General features: G+C 33.9%; 1 protein-coding gene across 3 annotated transcripts in view; it reads right to left on the bottom strand.

The window, feature by feature from the left end:
- Nucleotides 1-9,762, bottom strand: part of LOC101887933 (microtubule-associated protein futsch) — a 150,454-nt gene extending 140,692 nt beyond the window's left edge. The window contains exon 1 of one of the 3 annotated variants that reach the window (XM_059122330.1): nucleotides 8,255-9,762. The gene's annotated coding sequence lies outside the window, so the exon portion shown is untranslated. Of the gene's footprint in view, nucleotides 1-8,129 lie in introns of all 3 variants that reach the window. The other 2 variants (XM_059122332.1, XM_059122327.1) reach the window with 2 other exon arrangements.
- Between the last annotated feature and the right edge of the window lie 2,322 nt (nucleotides 9,763-12,084).

Here is a 12,084-nt window from a genome sequence, read left to right as displayed (position 1 = left end):
ATTACAAATTTGTTAAGAAAAAAAAAATAAATTCTGCTACAATTTTCGAGAAAAAAATTTTCTGACTAGCTTTGGGAAATTTTCTTTTGTAGTAATTGGTGGACCTCTCCGTATTTGTTTGTTAATTTCTCTTATGTCCTTGAAAACACCAAACTCCCATTAGCGTAATTGTTTTAATACAATTTGTACAAAAAGAAGGATAAGTCCTCTTTGGTGCTGTCTACAATTGTCCTTTTATTTGTTGGCAATTAAAACAAATTTTGTCATCTGTCAGTTTTGACAATTTTCCTCGGACCAAACTGGATAGTTATCCTTAATTGTTTAATGTCTTTGCCACATGTTTAGCACACTCCAGCTCCTAGAGTGCCAAAGCGGATGTGCAATGTTCTCAACTGCAATCATCCCCCGAAAAACAACGTCCTTAAAACGCACACACAAGCGCATAATTTTGAAATGTAATTTCGAGTTAAAGGCGAATGGATTCGTTCCTTCCTTTTATTTCGGTAACTACCCTTATTGGATAATTAATACCTCACATCCATAAACACGGGCAACATGACGTCACTTATTCCTTGGTGTGAACTGCATTATGTCCTTTTCATGTGTTTAAATATAACAATGCATATCCAATGATCCGATACGATTTCAAATAAGATTTTGAGTTGTAGGAGGTAGGGGTGGAGAACAGAGCTATTGTATTAATGTGTTGTGACTGTTGTATGCAACGTGGTGCGTGTGTGTTTTGAAATATTTACCCTCTTATTTGTGCATTTGTGGACAATGCCATAACCATAATGATATGTTTTTTTTTTCAAAGGATAACATCGATAATAAGGAATGTGTCATGGAACCAAATGGTGGGGTAAGGGATACGTATTTATTTTAAATTTTGGTGGTTGTAATTTTCAAAAAAAAAACCGAATAAAATCCCATAAAGGGGTCGTTTTTGTATTTTTTTACCAAATATGGTTTGAAGCCCATTTTAAACGGGAACGTAGAAAAAATATTCTGAATTTTTTTTAATTCTATTTTAGGTCCCAGAACACCTAAAAAGTCAAAAATCATATATTTCAGGTTTTCAGAAATATTTACACTTTCAATTGTTAATTGTTTTAATTGTAACGCCGTACTTCTTGCAAATTTCGTGTAAATTCTCCCACAAAACATCATTTTAGAAGGATGATGCCAAAGACAAAAATGTTCTTCGCCAAATTTTACTAGAAACCCCAAAAGGAAAGAAATCTAAATTTCAAGTGCATATCAAAAAAATTTGTATCAATATTTGTATAAAAAAAGAAAATTTTCAATTTTTTAATAGATCTTCGTTTGACCCTTTTTCGATTTGATGCATAAAAGTAGCATACAATTTCATTTTAAGCAAAAAGTGTTAAAGGAAGTAATATTCTATACAAAATTTTACTATAAGTCTCAGAATAGGTCACTTATCTAGGTATAATAGTTTTTCAGAAAATTACATTCGAAATGTGTGTTTTACAAATGGAAATTATTTTTGTTTACGTTTTTGACTGTTAATTTAAGGCGTTTCAAATCTCAGCCAAAAACCGCATTAATGCTTCATATTTTGAGGATGGTGTCAAAGAAAGAAAAAGTCTAGATCAAATTTCATTATGAGTCTCGGAACAAAAGAAATGCGGAAACTTAATATGTATCGCAAAAAAATAATAATAAAATAATAATAAGTAAAAAAACGCATAATAATAATACCCTCCACTACTTGGAAGGAACTTTGAAAAAAAAAACGTCGTAAAAATACCGTTTAAATAAAATCCGTTATATGGGGGGTCTATACTAAGACGAGAACCTGCATAAGTAGTTTTTTTCATAGATTGTAGTATCGATTCCGAACTTCAAATGCGAAATTTAAAACAATTCCGGTAATTAATGTCGCTAATATCATCAAAATACCGAAAAAAGGGAGATACCATTATATGTGAGGGGTATAGGAAGTCGTGGATCTAACTACTCAATTTTTTTTGTAGTACCTACTGCGAACTTTAAATACCAAATTTAGAACGATTCCAGTAATGAATGTCGCTAATATCATAAAAATACCGAATTAAGGGATGTAGTGTTGTATGGGGCCTATACCAAAATATGGACCTGCAGATACAATTTTTCGTCACAGGTTGTAGTACCCATTACGAACTTTAAATACGAAATTTAAAACAATTCCGGTGAATAATGTCGCCGATATCATGAAAATACCGAATATCGGAAGGTACCGATATATGGAAGCTATACGAAGATGTGAACCTATATACGACATTTTCTGTCATAGGCTACAGTACCCATTTGCGAATTTCAAACACCAAATTTGAAACAATTCCTTTGTATAATGTCGCTAATATCATCGAAATACCGAATATCAGCAAGTACCATTATATGGGTGCTATACGAAGACGTGGCCCTACCTACGCAATTTTCTGTCATAGGCTGTAGTATTCATTGCGAACTTCAAATACCAAATTTGAAACAATTCCCGTGAATAATTTCGCTAAAATTATTGAAATACCGAATATAGGGAGATACCCACAAAAAAAGGGGTTTATGAAGACGTGGACTTACATACGCAATTTCCTGTCATAGGTTGTAGTACCAATTAAGATCTTCAAATACCAAATTTGAAACAGTTCCTTTAAATAATGTGGCTAAAATCGCCGAAATACCGAATATCGGTAGATACATTTATATGGGGGCTATACGAAGACGTGGACCTTTACACGTAATCTTCTGTCATAGGCTGAAGTACCCATTTCGAACTTTAAATACCAAATTTGAAACGATTTACTTGAATAATGTCGCTAAAATTATAAAAATACCGAATATCCGGAGATACCGTTATATGGGAGCTATATGAAAACGTGGACCGAAATGGCTCATTTACGAACTAAACCTACCTGCTGGCAAAATACACATGTGTGCAAACTTTCAACCTTCTATCTCAATTCGTTCAAAAGATAGAACGATTACAACAGACAGACAGAAGGGCAGACAGACACACAGGCGGACAGACAGACAGACAGACGCTAAATCGACTTAGAATTTTACGCTGATCAAGAATATATATACTTTGTTGGGTCTGACATAAGTATTACGAGGAGTTACAAACTATTTGACAAAGTTACTATGCCCTCCATAGCATGGTAAAGGGTATAATACTATGAAGTTACCCAAACCTCTAACCATAGTCTGTGAACAGGTCATCAGGAGACGATCATTTTTTTACGGAAATCACTAAAATATTTAATTTTTCAATTCTGCCTTGTTAAGGCGAAGATCACATGTTTTCGCCTGACTTGGAGGAAATTTATTTTCCTGCGATTTTTTATAAAATAAGCAAAAATTCACAAAAAGAGAAAATAAATGCCAAATTTTCTCACGGATTTTCCCAAAATGAAAAATTTTACAATTCCTTAAAATAAATTTGAAATCAAAGGCTATTATGTATTTTGAGCGATTGGTCCGTCTGTGTGACCTGTTTCTCTACCATCCAGTCCAATTGGTTTTGTTAAATTCCGAAAGAAAAATCAATTTAATTAAAATTAAACAAAATTCCAAAATACGTTTTTTGCAACATTTCAGTAATTCATTACAAAATATAACCAAAGCAATAAAACATTCAAAAAGTTCTCTCTTAGCCCCATTCAATGGCCGCAGGATGTCTCGGGCAAATACCAACGAATTCCTCATTATCCCTTCATTTAATAAAAATCCAAGTCATTTCAAAATATCGCCGGTACTTAAAGTTGTCTTTCCTTCCTTGTCTTGCAATAAAAATTGTTTTTTTCCTTTTAGACGTTGTTTTTGTTGCTGTTGTTGTTTTTGGCATGCTCTGCATATATCTATATTATATGGCATACCAACAATGCCGGCATTTTTTTCTAAAAAGGTACGTCCCACTTTTTTCTCAAAAGAGACTAGCACAATCTCTCTCTTTCGTTTACAGCTGCTCTCCCAATTACAGTTTAATGGGAACCTTTCGAATCAGAATATTAAAAATTGACCATTACCAGCTGTTGGGAAGTCACAACAGCTGTTTAGTCAGTACTCAGATTCTCTTGCTCTCTCTTTCTGTCTCTCTCTCTCTGAAATACACATTATTTTCTCTATTCCCTAACCACTGACAACTTTGCAAGTCATCATTGTTTCCTAACGGGGCAATGTGTGTGTGTATTTTGTTCGTGCCAAAGGAAAGTCAGAGAGAGTCCTCACAACCATGACCATCTGATTTCTGTTGTAGCTATCGATTTTTCACATGTGTCTGTGAAAACAGCTGTTTTCAGCTGTTTCTATACGGATTTCTCTGTCCGAAAAACATCTGCCTTGTCTTTACAGACCAAAAAAGCTTCTCTCCTAAGGTTCTCAGCGATTTAAGGGCTGAGTTTCTCAGAAAACGAAAAAAAAAGAAAATCCCCTAACAGAAAAAAAGCCGCATACTCGTTCAAGTTGACGACGATGACGACAGCATTGTTGCCAGCGAGTTATAGGTTAGGAGTGTTTTTGGAGTACCCAAAAACGAATGAAAACCCCAAAAGAGAAACTTGACAAAAGTCCGAAGAAACCCGCAAAAGAAAATAGGAAATAGGTTGATGATGAAAAGGAAATGTGAGAAAGAACTGAAAGAATCCAAATTCGATTTTTCACAAGTGTTCAAACGCACACACACACACTCACACAAACTCTATGAGACACACTTTCTTGTCTTCCCAATCTTCCCAGTGACGGACGACTGGTTCAATTAATGTCGGACCAAGAGTGTTAAAAGGTTTCTGATGTTAATTTTTGTTTCGTTGGTTTTTTTTTTCTTTTCTTCTTTTTAAGGGAATTAATTAAAAAGCTAAATAAATACTTAAAAGAAAAAGGTAAGAAGGTGTGAGTTTAAAGGCGAACTGGTGTTGATGATATATTACGACAATTTAACCCAGCCAACATATTTGAATCAATTTTGTTCAATATGACTAACATCGAAGCTAGAAAGTTTCAATGAAAGAAAAAGGACTTTCGATAAGAAGGTCCAGGAAAGTAGATCGAGTATCAACTTCAAAATATATTTGAAAAATTAAAAAACATTGTGTCACTGATTTAAAAAATACAACTTCTGTTTGGATGACCATTCAAAATATAATAAAAAAATCTATTATTTAAGTTTAAAAAAAAATGGAAATAAAACGATGGTAAGAATCCAAACTTAAATAATTCTGAAATAAAGGTCCAGAATTCGAATTATAAGCCTTTCTAAAAATACAAATTCGAAAGATTTCGAATTCAAACATCTTTTATCCTTCAAAAAAATTTGAATAATTCATTAATTGGGTCCCCATAGTCCTTTCCCAAATATTCAGAAGAAAAAAGATTAAAGTTCCAATTCAAAAAAAAAAAATAGAATAATACAATAATTGGGTCCACATAGGGTCCCCCATAGTCCTTTTGCAAATATTTTTTAAAACTACACAATTGTTGTCATCTAATCCATTGAAAAAGCCTTTTGAATGAATTTTAAATATTGGATTTAACACCAACCTTAAACCTGCGATAATCTGCCAAAAAAGTATTAAAAAAATAAATTCGAAAATATTTAATAAAAACTCCATGAGTATCGCTCCGATAATCATTTAAGTAATATTTCTAAAGATTCCCATATTTTACTGTTTCTAGCGTCAATGCAATTACTCTAAAATCTTGCCTTTTCACAGCGGTTCGGTTGGCAACCAAATATACATTTGGTGCATACTTTAAGGTGACCTCCAAGAGTAGATGACTTAAACAAATTTTCTTCATTAATATATATAAAAAATTTCCATATATTTTATACGCGATCTCTTGAGCATTATTTTGTGGTTCTAAATGTCGATGTGGTGCCTATTTTTAGGCTTCCCATTTCATATTGGTCAAACAACGACATTCTACACCCTAACGAAACCGGGCATAGCTTCCAAATGGGGAGATCATGACTAGACTATTTCTGACTTCCCTAAAACAACGGAGCGACGAAAGAGATCGAAGGCTTTTTAATGTGAGAACAAATATATCCAACCTCTCTCCCCCTTCTTATGGGAGTAAACAGTCCCACATCAAGAGGTTATGTGACTACAACGGCTATAATTTTTTTCTTTAAAATCTTAATCTTCCCTGCTTATTATTCTCTCTCTGTCTTATGTTAGCTCATTAGGATGGAGACATTAGATCTAAAGATCTCTGATATACTCGTAGTAAATGTCAATTAGAGCAGCTATGCCATCTTTTAGCTGAAACTAAGTCCTAGGGCATTACTTTTCCTGGCAAAACAATTCTCTGTAGGCATAATTTTTAGATAGGGCTTAAGTGGTGCCTTCTCTTGGGTTTTCGATGCATTTTGAGTTTCACGGATGGAAATTTAGACTATCGATTTGTGCGATATTGTTTATTGTTACCTTTAAATATGCTTAATAATCATTGATTTCTCAATTGAATGTCAATACGGTGCCTACTTTTAGGTACACAACATTGTAGTTGTAAGTTCATGTCAAAATATACATAGGATCTTATTAAAGATACATTCAACTCTCTACTGAGATCTTAATTCGTAGATATTCATGCCATTTTAGAATGTGGTGCCTATATTCTTGTAAAAAACGAATTCTTTCTCTGTGCTTATATTGTAAATGATTTCTTAATAATTTTATTTTGAGAAAATAGTGCATACTTTTAGGTATTATGTGTAAGGTTTTAATATATCTTGACCTATATATAATAGTATTTTATTCTCTGTAGATGTATTATAAAAACCATTTATACTTCAACTTTGTTCTTCGAAGGTGTTTTGAATATTGATTTCTGGAATTAAGATTTTAAGTGGTGAGTTCTTTACTTATATAATAAGTATTTATGTCATTGTTTGACGAAACGGGAATTAAGCTTCATTACAATAAATTGTGTAACCACTTACGGATAAAGAGACTAGTTAAAAGGGGTACCTAGTTATATTTTTAGGTATTTTTAGCCATATTTTTGGCTAAAACGTGAGATTGTGTAGCATACTTTTAGGCTTCCTAAGTGTCAGGGGCCATTTTCTGCAATTTAAGTTTGATTCTTTTACAAATCCAATATACCTTCATATTTATTTTCAAAAACATTTCTGTAACATCTAATTTTGGGAAATTTTGGGAATCACCCTAGCTTCCTAAGGATTTGAAGTAGTTTGATAAATTTTTACTCAAATGTGTGTTTGATCTGCAGGACTTTTGGTAATGATAATGGGCTTCACGCTTACGCTTAGCCCCCATATAACTGTACCTCCCTATATTCGGTATTTTGATTATTTTAGCTACATTATTCATCGGAATTACAACCTGCGACAGAATATTGTCTATGCATGTCCGTAGAGCCCCCATGGTATAATGGTATATTCCGGTACTCGGTTATTTTAGGATTTTAACAGAATTTTTAACGAATTCTAATTTTAATTAATTTTTTTAAATTTCCAAATGTTAGAGGATATTCAAAGTTCCTCCCAGTCGAACTTCTTCTTTTTTTTAAGTTCAGTTATATTTTATTGAGACTTTTTTTTATCAATAAGATGACAATTAAAACAATATAATGAGATTCGTAATAAAATATGTTGCCTACTTCTAGGCTTCATATGGTTAGGATAGTGATTTGAATTCGTAATAAAATATGGGGCAAACTTCTAGGCTCCATAGGCTCACTATAATCTTTTATTTAGTTTTTAATAATTTTCTACCGAATTTCTTGAAAATCGAAACTGCAATCAAATGTGAAAATGGTGCCTAGTTTCAGGACTTCTTTTGATCTAGTTATGTGAGGCTGTCTTTCATATTTTTTCTTTTTAATATGAAATTTTGAGCAATTGAAGGCCTACCATTGGCCCTTCTTTTCGAAAATTTTGTAATAATTCGACTATTTATTTCTTCTCGCCTTTTGCTTTGCTGGGAATGGCTGATACTTTTGCCTTACCTTAACCCCCACAATGAAATAAAGAAAGAAGAACAGAAAAACACGTCTAAAAACTGACAACCAAAGTAAAGAGTACATGACAAAGAATGAAGAAGAGAGAGAAAAAATGGAATCCCTTATGCAAGGAAGTTTAACAAAAATTCATTTTATTTTACCTTAGTTTTAAGCTGATATTCTTGTTGGATTTTGGATTTTTTTTCTATATTAGAATTACAATTATGCTGGTGTTTTTCTGGCTTTAATTTATCGACAAAAAAAAAACTTTGCAAAATTGTCTTACAATGGATGGAGAAGAAAAAGCATTAATTTTTTGTTGTTGGTTTTTTTTTTTGGCTGCGGCTGCTGATGCTTAGCTTCGGCTTTTACGTATATATTTTCTTTTCGACTAGCGTTAAAGCGTTTAGGCAATTGAATATATTTTTTATTATTTTTTTGGTTTTACGAATTTACTAATTTGGTTTTTATTATCACTTAAGCTTTAGACACATAAAATGGACTTTTTTGCCTGCTTCGCTGCTTGCTGGCTTTGGTTGGAAAATATCCTGGGTTTTGTTGTTGCTTCTTATACAACTTTAATAAGGTGTGCTTTAAAGGGGTTCGTTTTATTTTTTGGTTTTTTCCAGATTTTTTTTCTGCTTGCCTGGGTTTGTTTTGGCTTCCAAGAAAATCTCACATAAATAATTTCGTATTTATTTCATAATAATTTATTTTCCTTTCGTGGCGAAACCGAAATAAACTTTAGACGGATATTGATTTTTTTGCTAAACTTTAAAGAACTCTTTTTTTCTCTGGTGTCGTAGCGACGCAGGGGTGTCGGATATATAATTTTTTTCTTGGCCTTTTGCCCCTTTCTCGGTTGGTTGGATGCTTGGCTCAGCTGCAGTAATAATTTTTCAATCAGTCAATTCGTTCGGTCAGTCTTTTTTTCCCAAGGAATTGAGTCTGAATTTATTTCTTTTGGAGAATCGGAGAATTTCACAAGATTTTTAACATATTTTCATGTCATGTCATTGCATGGACACGCACACACACGTACACACGAATTGCAGAGATTTTTCTCCAATTACTTTTGCTGCTGCTGTTGTTGGCCGTTGGCTTTTCCACACACAGATTGATTTATGTATTTTTGCCTATATTTCTTTCCTTTAACCGGCTTTATATTGATTTAATTGTTGTTATTTTTAGGGTTCTGCCTTTTTAAGCTCACAGTTCGCTTAATACTGAATTGGTGGTCACAGCTTTTGGCAGTTGTACTACCAGGTCGAAGCTTTTTTTCTGTGCCCCAACACATCCTCCTCCTCCCCGCCCCTTTTCCCATCCTTCGATACTGGCCTGCCTGACACATACAAAGTTTCCAATTACTTTCTGTGGCCAAGAAGCACCACGAGAGGGGAACGGAGCGACGCAAGGGGGGTGACATTCAAATGAAGGGAAAGAGGTTATTGGTATTACAACATTGTTGGGTGGCCGACAGGCGGCTGGCCAAGTGCCTGCAAGTCGGTTTGTCATTCTGCAGTATTCTTACTCAACATGTGATATCTTTTGGTGGTGTTGTTGTTGTTTTTGTTGCTGCTGCTGTTATCGTCATTGGCTTTTGTTGGTCTTCTGTTCGATGCCAGTAACCCTGGTGGCGTTTTCTGCGCAAACTCCTTTCTGCCGAATGGGTCGAAGCTGAATTTCGGAATCTCATTCTGTGGCACTCACCATTCACTGTTAGACATTTACTCAGTCAGCTGGGTTTGAAATAAAATATCAGCTGTTTTTTTTTTTTTTTGGATGGGGAAGAACACTTTTTGAATTGGGGGAAATTTAAAGAAAAAAATATGTGAAAAATAAAAAAAAAATCAGAATTTCCATTAATTTAATAATCCTTAATTCAAAAATAGCCAAAAAAAAGAATTTTAGAAATTAAAGAAAAATAGATAACAGCTGTCACATACGCAACACCAAGAAACGACGTACCGATAACTTTCGATAAATTGACTGTTTGGAAAGAAATAAATGGATTTTGTGGATTTTTTTTTTTAAATTTGGTAACTAAGGACCAGGACGATTTTAAAGAAATACCTAGTAAAAAATATTAAGTTCTTCCGGGCCGAACTTTCAATAACCTACACCATTAGCTAAAAAAAATCATGAAAATATGATCAAAATATCGAATAACGGGAGATGCCGTTATATGGGGACTACACCAGTTAGTGGATCTTTAGAGAATATTTTTTGCAGAGAGAGAGGGAGAGAGAGAACCAAACTCAAAATGTTTCAACTGAAATGGTTGAAAATTGTGGTAGAAACCTTGAAAATACCGATAATGTGGAATAAAACGACCGATAAATTGGGATATTGCTTAGGTTTGGTCCATTTATGCCAAACTCTAAGAAAGAAGAGTCTGTAGCATGGTAGAAGAATTTAAGTAGACGCGTCGACACAGCTGCTGGGACAATGAACTGTCAAACTAATTTTGCAATTGAAAATGTTGAATGAAAAATTATTTACATTTGTAAACAAAAAATTTTGAAAATTCCAAATTATATTAACCTCCGAACGACGTTGTATAAGAAAACATATATCATATCTACTTATATTTGAATAAACATTTAAAAATGTTTGACATATCAATGTTCCCAAGCGTTGATGCATCTACCTGTATTTTTCTACCATGGTCTGTAGTCTTTGATAAACCGATAGTTTTCGATAAACCGATTGTTAGACAAACAAGTAAAAAAGTTGTAAATTCAGCCAGGCCAAATTTTGAATACCCTCCACCATTTGGAACGATTTTGACAATTTTCAAAAAAATTAAATCCGATAAAAATTCTGTTAAATTAAATGTCGCCGTTATTTTAGGGTCTATATGACGACGTAGACCTGCATAGGCAACTTTTATCAGCATTCAAATGCGAAACGTGAAAAAAATCGGTGATTAATGTCGCTAAAATCGTCAAAATACCGAATATGGGGAGGTACCTTTATATAGGGGATATACAAAAACGTGGACCTGCACAGACAATTTTCTGTCACAGACTGTAGTTCCCATTATAAACTCTAAATACGTAATTTGAAACAATTCTGGTGAATATTGACGTTAAAATCATCAAAATACCGGATATTGGGAGGTACCCTTGTATGGGGGCTATACGAAGCCATGGACCTGCACGGACAATTTTCCGTATTGGGCTTAGTATCCCCTAGGAACTTCAAATACTAAATTTAAAACAATTCTAAAATGGCTAAAATCATAAAAATACCAGGAGGTACCGTTATATGGGGGCTATACGAAGACCTGTAGCGAACATATTTTAGCGGAGAGAAAACAGAACTAAAAATGCGAAGTTTCAGCTAATCTGGTTGAGAATTGTGGCAGGACCCCTTAAAATTAAGATTAACTGTTCGTTATTGAGTCTCCTGCAGGCACCATAATACTTGACATAAGCTATTCCAAACTTTAGACGACAATACTCGCCGTGAATTTCACAGAAACTCCAATGCCAAATTTGGATGTTTTTTTTAAATAAAAATTTACTAAATTCCGCTTTCCTTCCGAGAAACCTTCATTCCACCATTTTTAAACCCTCTAACATTTTTTTTTTTTTTGGGGGGGGGGGGTCTTTCCGTTTATAACACCTCGAAATATACATTTTAGACCCCACAAAGTATATATATTCTTAATCAGCATAAGGTTCTATATTGATTTAAGGATGACCGTTCGTCTGTCTGCCTGTCCGTCCGTCTCTCTGTCTGTGGAAATCACTCTAGTTTCCGAACGAATTGAAGTAGGTTGATAAAATTTTACCCAAATGTGTGTGTTCACCTACAGGAGTTTTGGTATTGAAACTGGGCTATACAGTTTAGTTATAGCCCCCATATAACGGTAGCTCCCTATATTCGCTATTTTGCGGATTTTAGCAACATTGTTCAATGGCATCGTTTCTAATTTCGTAATGATAGTTCGTAATGGGCACTACTGTCTGTGACGGAAAATTGACTATGGAGGTCACCGTTTTTTGTATAGCTCACCCATATAACGGTACCTCTCGATATTCAGCGACATTATTCACCTGAATTGTTTCAAAATTCGTATTTGAAGTTCCTATTGGGTACTACAGTCTA

This window comes from Musca domestica, unplaced genomic scaffold (genome assembly GCF_030504385.1).
Source record: "Musca domestica strain aabys unplaced genomic scaffold, Musca_domestica.polishedcontigs.V.1.1 20, whole genome shotgun sequence".
Taxonomy (NCBI): Eukaryota; Metazoa; Arthropoda; class Insecta; order Diptera; family Muscidae; genus Musca; species Musca domestica.
The sequence above is the reverse complement of the archived record's forward strand: the minus strand, read 5'-3'. Positions and strand labels throughout refer to the sequence as shown.